Here is a 15,493-nt window from a genome sequence, read left to right as displayed (position 1 = left end):
TCATTTGACGCTTCGCTGAACCTCGGGACGTCACCCGCACGCAGGTGTGGAGGCAACGGCAATCGGCGTGTTCCGATCAGTCGTTCCTTTCCTGGTATACACGTCGGTAAACAAGCGCGGACTAAAAGAACTACAAGAGAATCGGACAAAATATGCAGCTAGAGACGGAGGTGACAAAACGGGACGAAAAAAAAAAAAAGAAAAAAGAGGCACAGAGCCGCCGGCACGTGTCGGAAGTACGCAGCAGCAGCCGCCCGCTACCCGCGGCCCGTCTTTGACCCGACCTCTCAGGGCACGTCATCAAATTTATATGGCGCGCCGGCGTGCCAACAACACTTGCCGGCGATGCTACTCCGCGTAACGGTTCCTTTCTCGTGCCAGCGTTAGTTAGTTCTTTTGATTTACTTTTTTATGCACTCGCCTCGCGCTGTTGAGATGCTCCAGCTGGGAGAGCGGCCAATAAATTTTGGCCCGCTGCTGCTGGAGCTTTCAGGTGCAAACCTGTCGTGAGTGACGATCCAATGACGCAGCGCGAAACGTAAATGTATACGACACAGAGGCTCGTGCCACCTGAAGTGGAGATAGATAGATAGATAGATAGATAGATAGATAGATAGATAGATAGATAGATAGATAGATAGATAGATAGATAGATAGATAGATAGATAGATAGATAGATAGATTACATGAGTGATTCGGCACTACTGCGTGCCAGAATAACGACCTAATTATGAGTTATGAGGCCCAACGCAAGTACACAATTTCGCCCCCATCAAAATGAACGCCGCGGCTAGGACATGCATCACAGTGATATCAACAACAATCCCCGGAGTTCGAAGTTCTGTGTTAGTTTTAAAGGGACCAACAACTGCCCAGAATATGAAATGAGTTGACACCACTGATGTAAAAATTGTCCGTTGCACTGACTCAAACCAACCCTGTTTTTTTCGTGAGAGATGGATTTATATTTTTATTTCTTAATTGAAAGTCGCGAAAAATGACCTGTGGCGCCTCTGGCGGCAAGAACATGAATGATCCGATGAAGATGGCCACGTGACCGTTGATTGCTGTACGCGGTCGACCATTTTTTGTTAGTATTGAAATATTGTTCGTTTCTTTATATTAAAAGGTATTACTCCATAATAATGTACATATAGGCCTGCGTTAGTAGTATGCATTAAAGTGGCGCTGCCTTCGCGAGACGTAATGATCCCATGCTCGTCAGCGCGTCTTGAGCAACTTTTCAGCGTGCTCATGCAACCATGCACGCAGTTTCCATGTCGCTGACATTTTGGAGCGACATCGTTTTGCTACCTACACTTCGTCTCAGAAATGACGCGCGCTGCTACTAGGTGCGGCCGTGCATATGCACAGTTACGTTTTCGATTACTTGGCTTGGCTCGTGTATCGAGAGAGTAAGGACGCCGGGACAAGCCATCCATGACAAAGGCGCAGGCAACGCTGGGCGCAGGCGCACACAACGCTGTACAAATACCGGGAAGGTGTATAAAGCCACACATCTCATTGTAACAGCTTGCTATTTTCAAAAATGGTTGGAAAGATCAAAATAAAGGTGGTTAAGCATAGTTACAGTAACTCCTGCGAAAGCAGGACAGCGATAGCTTTCACAAGGGCTAGCGGCATCGCTACCAATTCTCAGCGTTGCTGGAGCAAGCCTCCATGCGTGTTTGGAGCCTTTCAGATAGAAAAATACTGCTTATAAAATAACTACGTGCTTTTCGGATAAACCACTGCAGCTACAAACGCTACGAAGGGTGAGCTTCCTGTCGCGCCGTAAAAAACTGGGTCGAGAAAAATCAGTTGTCGGTCCCTTTAAGTGCGACGTACTCTAGGGGCCCGGGAGTGATGTGAGGGTGAGAAGGAGGGAAAGAAAGAGGGGAGGATAAAGCATGGCATAGCCATGTGTAGTACAGTACGGCAAAGGGGTGGGAATGGAAAGTGAGGGTGAGGAACAGTGATGTTAGGGTAAGGAGGAGGGCAGAGGGTAAAGCATAGCGTAGTCACGTGTTGTCATAGGTCAGCAAACTCACTCATGAGTCGACTCACTCAGGCTCATTCACACCCAGATCGGCCTGTGAGTCCGGGTGAGTAATATTTTGGTGAGTTTGAGTCCGAGTGAGTGCGGTTGAGAAAAATTTTAGCGAGTCCGAGCGAGTCCGGTTGAGGAAAATTTTGGTGAGTCTCAATCCGAGTGAGCCCTCAGAGCAGAATATATTCGTTGAGTGAGTGTGAGTGAGCTCCAACTTTTTTGCCGACCTATGCGTGTAGTATAGTATACCAAAGGGGGAAGGGGAAGTGAGGGTGCGGAGTAGAGATGCGAGGGAGGGGATGGAAAGCAGGAGGGGAGGGTAAAGGGGTGTGAGGTTCGTCCTTTTGGGGGGTAAGTGCATTGCCACAACCATTACTCCCTAAAGGATGAACGATTCGTCCTTTAGGGACTAACTGTCAGGGTACGAACTGTTAGTCCTCAGTAGTCTTTAGGGACGAAATGTCAGGGTGTAAAAGTTACCCCGTTATGGGAGTAACTGATTTATTTCTTTTTTGGGGTGTTAACTGCGTAGGGACGAACTGTTACTCCTGATGGGACTAACAGTTGCTCCTTCTCGATAAAAAAAGTAATAGATTCATCACAATTTCTGGTTGAATTACTGAGCATTTGGAGGTCGACACACGCATTCGACGATCTTATACAATACGCACCCCTCTGTTTATCATGAACCAACACCAACTCGCCCAACTTTTCACTTTACTGACCCATACAATCAATATACTGAAATAAATTCAGAAGGAAACTACAGAAAATTCACAACACACATGATTCGAACTCGTGACCATTGAATCAGCGCGCGCGTACGCCAACCACTACACCACGTCCCAGTACATTAGCCCGCGCTCGCTACAACTTGCACCATCACGCGCGCCAACTGGCTGACGCGGGCCAAGAAACCACATCCCACTTATCGGCCTACCGCTGCAACGGAGCTGGCGAGTCGCGGCCGCAGCTGATTTCGTTCGCTCAAACCACGACTGAGAGCAGCATGTTCGCTGCGCACGAATGCGCTAGTCACGTGATTCTTTTGTATTTCGCGGGCTTTCTTTGTAGCTTGGAAAAAATGGTACACGTGAGGCTTTCTCTATCGCAAATAATGCAATGTGGGTTTCTGAAGACGCTCTCGAACTTTGCAAGTCGCATTTATTGCCTAAAGTCAATATATAGCAATTTAATTAAATAATCCTAATTAACAAATTAATCAACTACAAAAAAAAATGTCTGTGGTGGGCAAGGTGACTGTCAGCAATTTGCAACTGATTTCACTCGCCTGCCTCTAATATTGTATTTTTTAACCCTTGGCTAAAGACAGCTGGGACACCCGGTATATGGCGAAAGCGTCGTTATAGGTGCCAGTTATTAATATTCTCCCTACGTCAGCTTTTATCGTAGCGGCTAGATTTCGTAGGCAAATGATGATACGCGAAGTCTTTATACCGTCTCTAAGAAATTCCTGCGATTTTAGCCACCCGTTGACGCCCTGGAAAAGTGCTCTATGTCATACTAGATGCCTTGAAGTTATAATTACTAGGGTACGCTGTCGTATACCACAATTGAATTTTTATTTATACAGAGCTCGTCTGGCACCCTCCTGGCTTTGTTCTTATTGTAGTGAATATGAAGCAATAGAACCCTCCCTTATCTCTTGTCGAAGGTTTTGCGCATTAAGAACGTGATCTCTAGAAACACCGTTCCGCATAATTGGATTAGATCTAACTCCTTCAAATTCAATCTCCCTAGGTGCACTGACCCTTCGTCACAGCGACGTGAAAGTATGCGAGGCCGTTTAAGTTTTTCTAGCACAGTCAATGAGATTTACACTACACGACCACGCATCCGGAACTTCATATTCAACCAGGCTCCATTATATTTTATTTTGTATTCTTAAATGAATTACTATTCGCTAAGAATCAATTCGACCTCTAATGTTTCTATTGTCAAATAATAATTCTGATAAAAATATTCTTATTAAACAAAAGGACAAATTATTCTCTTTTCTATATTTTGAATATTTTATCTAAGTTACTCTATTTTTGGCCAATCCCCCATGCAGGATGGGTGTGAGCCAAAAGTTTAGGATCTACATCTACATGTACACTCTTAATCAGGTCCCGGTTAAAGTGCCGGATATAGCGAGGAAACCAGACATTTTTCGTCTAGTTTTCTGGGTATAGCCAGCATTTAACCAGGACCTGATTAAGAGTGTACATATTACACGTATACTGCACGCGCTAAGCACTGCATACAGTTTCCGTGCTGACTAAAGCGGTGTAGCCTGGCTGGCAAAATCACGCGAGAGACGCGTGTTCGGGGAACGGTAGATTGCCGGTGCCGTATGCCTTTCTTAGCAAAGCCTTCTCGTACAGAAGTAAATCAAGATCTCGGAGGCTTCTGACATTGCCTGCAACAGCCATTGCCTGCGTAGCCAATAAGGCTGCGTTAGGTGGCAGACAGTGACTATGCAGAGGCGTCGCTGCGTTTCCTGCTCGACAGATATTTGAGTTTGCCTCTGCGTATCTCTTTTTCAAAGGATATATATCTTCGCCTTTAACGAAAATAGGCCCAGGTATTGAAACGTAGGTCAGGTTGCCCGAGGCACCATACCCCTGTTTAAGCAACGAGTGGGCTTCCACCTGCTGGCGCCTATGTCCACTTTAATGTAGGAGGAGGGGGAGAATTATCAATAGACGAGAAAAACCGCGGCAGCACTCTCGCTTATCGTGTTGCGAAAAGAAGGCAGTGGAGAAAACAAAAGACTGATAACAAAAAGAGAGAGAGAGAGAGGGAGTAATAGACAAGACGGTAACAATAGTGTTCCTCACAGGTAATCATGGTTGCTTATAATCTGGACATCTGATAATTCTGATAACCGACATCAGCCAAATTTCATAGCCAGAATTTTTTATTTGGGGGGGGGAGGGGGGTACGAAATTTAACCCCCACGCTGCCCCCTCTTGGCTACGCTAATGCTTCTCTTCATAGAAAACACATTCTTTTTTCTCAATAAGACGGCAATGTTATGGTCTTCGTACGCTGGCCAGCCCAGTTCTTGCTATAGAGTTTTCGATGTAGCACGCACGATTCAAGGCGTTTTCGCCGAACCGCATCTGCGAACGGGCGGCCGCACGGTGCGCGCGCGGCACTCAAAAGCCGCGCAGCTGCCGATTCCGACCACGCTAGCGTGCGGTGTCCACAAAGGCGAGGATCCAGACGCGTCACTGGCGTCAATTCTTGAGTCCCGAAATGCCGAAGTAAAGAAAGAGAAAGACAGAAAGAAAGAAACATACTTGCTAAAAACAAGACAACAAGGATGTCGGCAAGGCATGTGCGACTGCAAACGTAAATCACTATAAAATAACCAGAGAGAGAGAGAGAGAGAAGCCGGAGTGAAGGCATCTGTTCGTTCCTCCGAGCCGCCGACTGAGTCAACCGAGGGGGCGAGAAAAGAAGGCAAATTGGATCTGCCTATATATATACAAGCGGTGAATACATTAACGCCGCAGTAGCAGCGGGGAGCAGCGAGGATCTCTTTTTTCGCTCCGAGTCCCGTGACACCCAGACGCTAGGGGGTTCGTGGCTTCACGCTGCGAAGTGTGCTTATGGCGTCTGAGGCGGCGGCCTCTTTAATCCCCGTTCGAATGACCGACCGGCTGGATAGGGGTGTGAGAGCCGGTTGATTGCGTAACGAGGCTTCAAATTTGAGGAACGAACGGCTGCCTGCCATGCACTTGTGAAAAGAGTATGGACAGATGAATGCACATAGATCTAGCCGCTGCCATTGCTACAGAACTAAGCTCTCCGGTTTCAGTCGGCGTTTTGTATTGATTGGCTCGAGTGCAACTGTACCTAAAAAAAAAAAAAAAAAAAACGTTGTGCGCTCATAGTTTAGCGATAAGCGTATTAACTCTCTCGTCCTCGCTCCGTTGGCTACGTTGGAACATCGCAGATGCAACGGCTGGGAGCTTCGGCCTGAGCGAAAAGGTACAAGAGGGAGCATGGAAAGAAATAAAGAGGACTCAACGGCGGATGATCAAATTATTGTATATCTCGCGTGGTATTTGCAGTTCTGCACTTCTCTGTGTGCCCTTCCCTTTCAAAGTTTGAACTCATATTACCGTACCGTTGTTGCTTGTCTCTATCGTTTATTAGCCGCGAAGTATAATGCAATTTCGCTGGCTACCTATCACAAATTGTTTGCTGGATGGAGAGAGAGAGAGAGAAAGACGAAGCCATTGACGGAGTAAAATGAAAGAAAGCGAAACGCTGCTGGAATGCAGCCAGACACCACACGTGCTATGGGTTGCTCAAAACTTGGGAGGAGATAAGATACCGCAAAAGTGGCGTAGGCGTGAGCAACTCGAGATAGCACAGTATGGTTGTGGACTTATATCAAAGAGATCGAAGCAGAAAAAAAAATGAAAGAGAGAGAGAGAAAGGGAGGCACCATAGTGCAATACGACTTCCGAACTTTCAAGTGACACGAGCCGGGATTTCAAATCAGTTATATCTCGAGTTATCCCATTTTGTCGTGTTTCAGTTGAAGTTAGCTTTGCCACCATCGCATGGGCCTATATGAACTGGGAGCGTTCGAATGTCCGCTACGCGAAAAAAGAAAGATAAGAAAATCAAGATACAAGTTCGATCGCCAAGCAACTACTGTAGTTCATGCAAGAACATAAACCGACGACATTCGTAGGGAAAGGTGCCAGAATGAATGAATGAATGAATGAATGAATGAATGAATGAATAAATAAATAAATAAATAAATAAATAAATAAATAAATAAATTCTTGTTTTTCTTGTCATTGAGCGTTTCTTCAATTTAATGTGATGATTGGATAGCCGGCTCTAACGTAGTCTACCTTCCCCTCTTTTTTTTAAATATATAAATAATAATAAAAAAGAAACAAGTACGAGCGCGTGATCCACCAATTCCTTGGTCGATCCCCTAAAGTAGGTATGAGCCACAATAGACGACGACCACCATCACCACCGCAACAACAACAACAACAACAAACAAGCAACAACAACAACAAGAACAACCCAGAGACAGCTTCCGTGGTCGCGATTACCCTACGGTTGAGCGACCCCCATATATATATACCCGGACGCGTGCCACAGCCTGTTGCCACAAGTTCGAACGAACCAAGCCCGCGTGAGCGCGCTCTGTGTGTTCCGCACGGCAGGAGAGCCAGGGGCTCTTTTGAATAAACTGCCGCGTCGTGCAAACAGTGAGCGGAAGGAGAGGAGGCAGTGTAGAATACGTGCGGCAGTATTATACGGGCGCGAAAAACAACGCTCCCGAACCGCGTGGGAGACGGCCGATCCACGCGCACGAACGTGCCGGGGCCACAGAGGCTGCTGCTGCAGCAACTCGCGACACTTCTCAGTTGTTCGGGGTTCGGTCGGTCACGATTCGCGACAATCGTGGTCCCCCATCTGCCTCCCCTTCATCTCGCGGTTTTCGCCTTCTGCTTTTGAGAAGTGCCGTGTGCAGGCGTCACGACTGAGCGGCGGCGAGTGGCCGCTCTTCTTGCTTATCGAGTGTGTTTGTTATGGCAGCAGCAGGCCGTCCATGCATGCGTGGCGGACTGATGTGAAGCCGCTGGCAGGCACGTGTCTTCCGGCAGAAACACCTTGCCGCCGTGTCTAACGCCCTATATATAGAGAGAGGCTGCAGGTCTACTATCACTGGCGTAGTCAGGGGGGGGGGGGTCTGATCGCCCCCTCAGGAAACATTGCAATCTTGCATGTGTATATATACACGCACACATACCAAAGCACACGAACATACACAAAGCATGGTTGAACCCTCCCACCTCCTCCCCCAGCACGAAAAATATTTCTGGCTAAGTTACTGTTGACTATAGACTATTTTACGGATGGCTTTCGGTGCCGCCATATTGGGCTGCTAACCTTGGCACTTTTTATTTTGAACTAAACGAACAGCGCTACGGCGGCCGTATACACATCAAAAAGATCTAAAAAGGTTGCATTGGTGCATTCGGCGTTTCCTGACCTTATCAGTTCACGTCGCGAGGTACAAAAGCGACAAAACATTCGTTTAACAGCCCAAGGTGCACGGCGGCGCTTATACGTCTTACACTCTTAACTTTGTAACTCTTACTATCCGTGCACAAAATCATGTTTATCCGATACTTTGTAACGGATAACTTAGCAAGATACATTGTAACTCATAGATATATAAGGTACATTGTAACGGTTACAGATATCAGTTACATTGTAACCCTTATAATTGTTGATATTATATAGGTTACGCTGTAGCCTTGTCTTTTTTATAATGTAATGTAACTTATAGAATGTAACTTATAAAAAGGTGTTTTTAAGGGTTACGTCAGCTATTGATATCTTTTAGTTTTGATTGCACTCTATTTACACCGGGTGTTTCAAGAAATCGGCCGAAAATTCTCAAAAATACCGAAAATGCGATATTTGCTGGCTGCCTTGAGAATTGCTTGCGCTGTAGCGGCAGGCATCTTAAGATTGTTAAAGACCCCACTTAGGAGTGTGATTAAAAATAAACTAATTAACTCTTTAACTGGTGAAGTTAGGTGGTAGTATCAAAGGAGCGAAATGAGGTTTTACATGCGAAGAACCCATGCCAGCTTTGATATATTGAAAAAGCAGCCTGTAGTAATTATTGTGTCGTAGTGAAATTCAACCAAATTCAATGAATGCCACCTTTGAAAGCCGTGGAATTTGGTTGAATGTCACTACGACAAAAAAATTACCAGAGGCAGATTTTTCTATACTTCAAAGCTGGGATGGGTTCCTTGCGTAAAGAACTTCAATTCACCCCTTTGACAGAACCACCTAACTTCACTAATTAAAAAGTTAGTTAATTTAACTCTAATTGCAGTCCCAAATGGTCTTTAACAATCTTAAGACGCCTGCCGCTACAGCGCAAGCAATTCTCTAGGCAGCCAGCAAATATCGCATTTTCGCGATCTTTGAGAATTTTCGGCACATTTCTTGAAACACCCGGTATAGCCAACCTTAGGTTCACTGTAATGAGGTTTACAATGGTACTGTCACGTCTGGCAATTGTTCTCACAGAAGATTGTGATGCCAAAATTGGGAACCTGATAAAATCACTTCGCCTATATTTCGATGCATTTGAACAAGTCATTGAAGAGTGGATGACGTTTTCTCGCACTGCTGCTTTACCCGTATATGGCTTCACTTTCAGTCCCATTACTCAATCTTCTACACAGATTCTCTCATGAGCACCGACAAGTCGACAAATCACACTACTGACCAAATTTGTGGGCAAGATTTCTAGACATGAGACATCGTCTAAATGTTGAAAACTGGCTGTGAAACAGAGTGCTATAAAAAAAAATGTCCATATAAGTAGCTAAAGTATCCTGAAAAATCAACACACTCTTTTAAATACTGTCTGGCCTTCCCCACTCACATAAACCAGCTGCAGTTTTTTCACACATATATACTGCCGCTCACTCGGGTATTCCTTCGACATCGGCGTAGCTGGTAGAGGGAGGAGGGTTGGTGGTTCTAACCCTCAAAAGTTTTCAATTTTGCATGTACGCGTACATTCGCAAACATGCACGACTACACGCAGTGACGAGAAACGGTTGTGGCAGCTATATTTTGTATTTATTTTAGGCTGGCTGGTATTAGAACAGGTGAGTTCAATCACACTGCAAAGCTCTCCAGGCAATGTCTCGGATATCAATGGCATTTCAAATGAACTTGAAGGCAATTCCATTAGTGAACTTCCTAACTCTGTCTGAACTTTTCAAACAAGGTATTCCTTTACAGATTTTTTGAATTTTCTCAAAAAAGCACTGTAAGGTACGGAATTCTTTATTTAAACATCTCTTCTTTGCAAGATGTAATATCTAAAACAGGGTGACACGTCGAGTAGTGTCAGAGCCCTACAGCTATGAAAGACACAAAATATGAAAGACACAAAAGATGTCACAAATACAGCTACATAAAGTAATGCAGCTGCATTACTACATAAACACAGATAGCAGAGAAAAGTGCTGCAGCTTAAATTACATTTTTCTGCTTTAGAAAGGCCAAAAAACATTTCAGGCGTCCACAAACCACACATTTTGGTGGCCTATCTCCTGGCAATGCAAATGTCTGCACGAGAGCAAGCATCTGGGAATACGCAAATGGATACTGTAAGTTCTTTATATAATACACCAAAAGACAAAAAATAAGTGCCCGCGGTAATCCAGATGTGGAGACAGAGATGACTTCGGCTTGGCTGCCAGCAAAAACGCAGACTTAGTCAGGAGTGCAGTAAATGTGAGGCGCTGATATTTGAAGTTCATCACCAGGCAATTCCGCCTACAAAAAGAAATTACAGACTACATAAACTTCTAGTTAAGGTTTGTTGGTGGTGCAGAGTATGGTATGCATGCGCTTGCCCACAGAATAAAATGAAGATATGTGCTAATAAGGGCAAAATGAGAACAGCGAGCTATTAATGCTGGCACTAGCAAACCATATATTCAGTGCTACAACATACTACAAGTGGGAGTGCTGTGGTGTAAGATACAAAAATTTTAAACAGGTTTTTCAGACGCACAAGGAATCCGTTTTGCGTATCTACGAGAGGGCTCAAGCCGCAAACTATTAGAGTTGAAGAGGGTGTCCACGTACCTCATTTATCAGACTGTGCCCAACGTTGCCTTGTATGTGCTTCATAACATCCACCAGTGTGCAGACCCGTTCTTTCTTTTCAGAGAAAACCTCTACCACATCATTGAGTTCGCTCTCGAGTCTTGCTATGTTAGCATTGAACCGAAGTTCCACCTCGATGCACAACTGCAACAAAGCAATTTAGGACATTGAGAACCATCACTCCTATGAAAACAGGCTTAAATTAATGTTAGGCGTCATAAAAATCAGCTGTACAGACGTGAACACTAATGTTCATTAAGTTTATCAGCTGATTCGCTAAGAACTATTCGACATTGGTCGCCATTAAAGCTGACATTTGTTATAGTGGCTCATTTTTAATGAACATCTTTTGCAGGTTTGATTCAAAAATTCGTCTAATTTCCAGACCGCGGTGCCGGCGATGCCGCAACTGCAGAGCACAGCGGGTGCGCCGGAAGGTGCTGCGGCACGCCGGAACTTACCTCGACGTGATCTAAACGATGGTGCGCCACACGAGGACCTCGCCGCGTGAAAAACAGTGTGTCATCTCAGGAGAGCAAGCCGACTGATGGTCCATCGCGCGTGATGTGCAGTGCTTGTCGCATTCTTTGTGATATTAAAGTGGTCATGATAACGCTGCCAGCGTTCCCCTCAACGCTACAGCTCACGTCATGCTAAGCAGTGTTGTTGCGAGTCGAGGATCGCACATGACAGAGACAGCGATGAGCGTCAAAGCTAAAATTACAAAGAAAGACAAAGTCAAAATTACAAAGAAGGCGACAAGCATCACACATCACGCGCGAAGGACCGTTGCTGGGCTCGTTCCCCTCAAATGACACGCCGTCTTTCCCGCGGCGAAGTCCTCACGCGGCGCGCCATCATGAAATTACGTAAAGGGAAGATTCGGTGTGACGCAGTACACGGACCGCCCTTCCGACGCACCCGGTGCACTCAGTTTCGATATCGCCGGCACAGCGGTCTGAAAATTTGACGATGGATCTTTTGAACTACACCAAAATATTTTATTCGATTTTTTTGCTAAATCTCACAGATTTTTTTTTTTTTTTTTGTAAAGCCCGCCTGTAAAGTGAAACTAAGTGCGCAGAGAGCGCCACTGGCATCCGTCAGTTACGCCCAGTGAAGGGGCGGATTCAAATTATCCCATCAAAACATGGCCCACAGCTAAAAAAATAAAACATAAGGTTCTTGTAATTTGCCAATCAATGGGTGCTGTTCAGCGCTTGCTTAAAATTTACAACAATCAGGTTGCTAGCGATGCCCGGAGCGTCACATCACAGGTTCTTTTTCGTTAATTGCTCGGGGAACTGAAACCAGCCTCTAGAAAGAATACTCGGCACGAAAGGCATTACACTTGCCTAGTACAGCGGATACCGTAAAACTAAAACACAGAAAACAGCTATTCTACTTATATATGTAAGTACTTATTTTAAACAATGCTGGCTTTACGTATTCACGATTACTAAAGGTACCGGCCTGTCCGGAGTTCTCCAGCACATTAGAGACAGCATTTCCAGCCATAGGTGCTCCCATAGACGCTGTAAAAAACTCAAATTATAGTAGCGAAGCTCCTTAGGCACGGCACCCCGCCGTCGCCGTTGAAGACAGTCAACAAACAGACAAACATACAAAACAAACAGTGTTGAAGACAAACGTCATAGACCAACAGTGCACCGTAGCTTCTCTAAGTGCTTGCAAAGGGCACGTGTTGCTGACACTATTACCTGTGCCGGCATAAAAGCTCGAAAAACAGAACGCATTGAGAATACTGCAAACATGCCAAGCGCGGTTATATGTCAACAAACGTCATGACAAGGGCACTGCCGAAGCTGACGACGAACACAAAGCCGGAGTGGCCAAGCCAAACGCATAAAGCGCCAAAGAACCGGCAAGCAGCCTTGCCAGGCATCGTTCGCGACGAATTCCCCCATTGGACACAGCTGAAGCCTCCTTTTCTTCCTGGCAGCCGTTAAATCTCGGACAGGCAGTGCGGGGTGAGAACACTTTCGTTTTCTATACCGAAAAGAGAAAACAGAACAATGAAAAGAACCACTTACCAAGTTCGTCTAATCCTCCATGCGATCCGGGGCAATGATCACAGTAGTCACACCGTACGTTAGCTGAAGCGAGCACAGTGTAGCGTTCAGTCAGAACCCACTTCTTTGCAGCGGCCGCGCGCTATTCCAAACAAGTCCACGTTCAACGCTGATATGTTCGGAAGCGTGTCCAACGGCGCCGGCGACGCGAGGTAACAAACACGGCCAACACCATGCACCGATCACGACGCCATCTACGTAACGCCTTCCCGACACGCAGAGCTGCAACAAGAATACATGTAGAGATACCATAGAAACATGGCCGCTGCTTCTGCCCCGAAGCATGATTCAAACTTTCGGATCCGGCTACTCGCACTTAAACAAGACCACGTCCATTGTGAGTAAATTAAAACGAAAGTTTGTGACCAGAGTTCGCTCTTAGCAAGAGTTATGCTGCATTGAAAGCTATCATTTTTTATTGAAGCGTGGCGAAAGAGATCGTTGTTGCTTCAGACCACTGCCTATTTCATTAATCCACAAGTCTCCTCGGCAATGGAGCGGCAGTATGTGGCTTTTCGGTGTACCAAGCACCGCGCTGGCGAGAATTGGCGCGTTGGGCCACCAGTGTCGATGTACAATATAGCAACGAATGACGTATTGCAGACTGTTTTTCTGTACATTTTATGTCATTCCAGTTTGTTCAGACGCTTACTCGCGCCGTAACCGAGTTTGTTTAAATAATAGATATTTTCAGCCGAGTGTCGCTTACGCTCAGCCCCGCTTGAAGTGTAATAGAAGCATTTTGAGTGCGGAGTTACTGTATATACAGTTACTCAATTCGAAGTGGGCCGAACAGCCGGTTCCGGGCTTGCTTGGGGGTGAGGCGCGGTGTGTGGAAATCCTATACATAGTTTTTCATGTGACGTCACAGATAGGTTCTCTGCCACCGTGACTTTTATCTCATTAGAGAGTGTCAGTGTAGGGGACGACGCACAGTCGTTCTGCCCCTGTGGTATTTTGTGCTCTCCCGCTTTCTTCTGTTCGCCAGCTGCGTCAACGGATCGAAACACTCCGGCATTAATGTAATGTCACAGTTTCTCACTCCACGCGTCTTACACGGCATTTCAACCAGGTTGTGCTGCAAGATGGCTAACAAAGTGACGTCAATGAAAACTGCGATGCGGTCGAAGTGAATAGGGTTGCGTTGTTTGGGCTGTGAGGCACACATTCCCTTCGAAGCGTCCTTGTAGGATGCAGACCACGTTCGGCAGGGACGCCGATGAACATCCCTTGCGCCACTATACGTCCCCACCACGTCACACAATATCACGGTACGTGATGACGTCATTACGTCATCGCTTAGCAAAAAGTGAGCCGATCATGGAGGTGCAGACAGCTTGCAATGTATCCTGTCCTGGAGGCAGTCCAAAACCACTTTAGGTGCATAAAACTTTCGCAGGCGGACGGGGGAGAATGAATACATTGACGGAGAAGAAAAAGATGGCTTTCGCCTTCTCATACGGATATACAAGGGCACAGGTGTGAGAAGAACGCTGGTTTTGTGATACTCTAGAAGTCGGTTATTGTAAGTCTTGCAATATTCGTCGTTATTGTCGCACAACATTTGCCTGCGGGCGAGTTCCGGTATGGCATCCTGCTTATTCCTCGAGTGAGGCGCCTTGAGGCATAATTTGTAACTCAGTAATGTGCACGTTCTTATTAGGCAGACTAACCATGCGGGGGCACGAAGGCAAGCTTAGCCTGCACTTTGCTCATGTGTAATTTGCGAACTTCCACTCCATTAGTTAGGTCTCCTTGGAATCTCGGTTATAAGTTACCAAAAAAGTGTATGCGTTACGCATGGGTTACAATATATAAGTTACATGCCGGGGTAACGGATAAACTTCCAAGGTAACCGATAAACGCATCCATTCGCAGTATATTTCGGCAATGTAACCGATAGAACGAGACGGAAATAATGAAAACATCAAAAATACGAACGATGTAACTGTTATTTTATCCGTTACTCACTTTTATCGGTATATTTATACGTTACCGTGGTAAGAGTGTATGATTGAGGCTGTTCAATCATCAACGGACCGCCGTCGTCGCGGCCGCGAGACTGTTCACGTCGATCGACTGAAGCCGCATTATGACCCACCAGTTATACCTGTTCCTTAGGTCGCCAGGATGGATCCTTTTCCGCGGGGGAGTGATTTGTAACATGGTAGGGCGCAGACAAGAACGCCTGCGATAGAAGAAGACGAAGACGGTTGTTGTTGGCGCTCGCGCTTGCTCGGCTTGGACCGCTGATCGCTTCAGCTGTGGCAATCTTTTAATAAACGCGTTACTGTCTCAACGTTAAACGCATACCATCAAGGTCTTTAAAATTGCGTATCTATGTATTTTCTGTTAAAGGAACACACCGCCTAATACATACCTAGTGATGTTGCGCCTCAGATATGCGTAATGTTTGCTTTTTGATCAACAATGTACACAAGTATGAACCTAGTCAGCCGTTCACGATGGCTGGCCCTTGGGCAAGTGGTTCAACTTTGGCCGAGTGGCTGAATCGAGGGACGTGCCGACAAACAGAATGACAGACAGAGAGACAGACAGAAAGACAGACCAAGATTTCTGCGTTTAAGTTCCCCAAAAAAGACTATCGTCTTTAAAAATCCGATAAACAGTCACCGGTAAAATTTTAGGG

Source organism: Rhipicephalus sanguineus, chromosome 5, assembly GCF_013339695.2.
Source record: "Rhipicephalus sanguineus isolate Rsan-2018 chromosome 5, BIME_Rsan_1.4, whole genome shotgun sequence".
Classification (NCBI taxonomy): domain Eukaryota; kingdom Metazoa; phylum Arthropoda; class Arachnida; order Ixodida; family Ixodidae; genus Rhipicephalus; species Rhipicephalus sanguineus.
Note: the sequence above shows the minus strand (reverse complement) of the source record.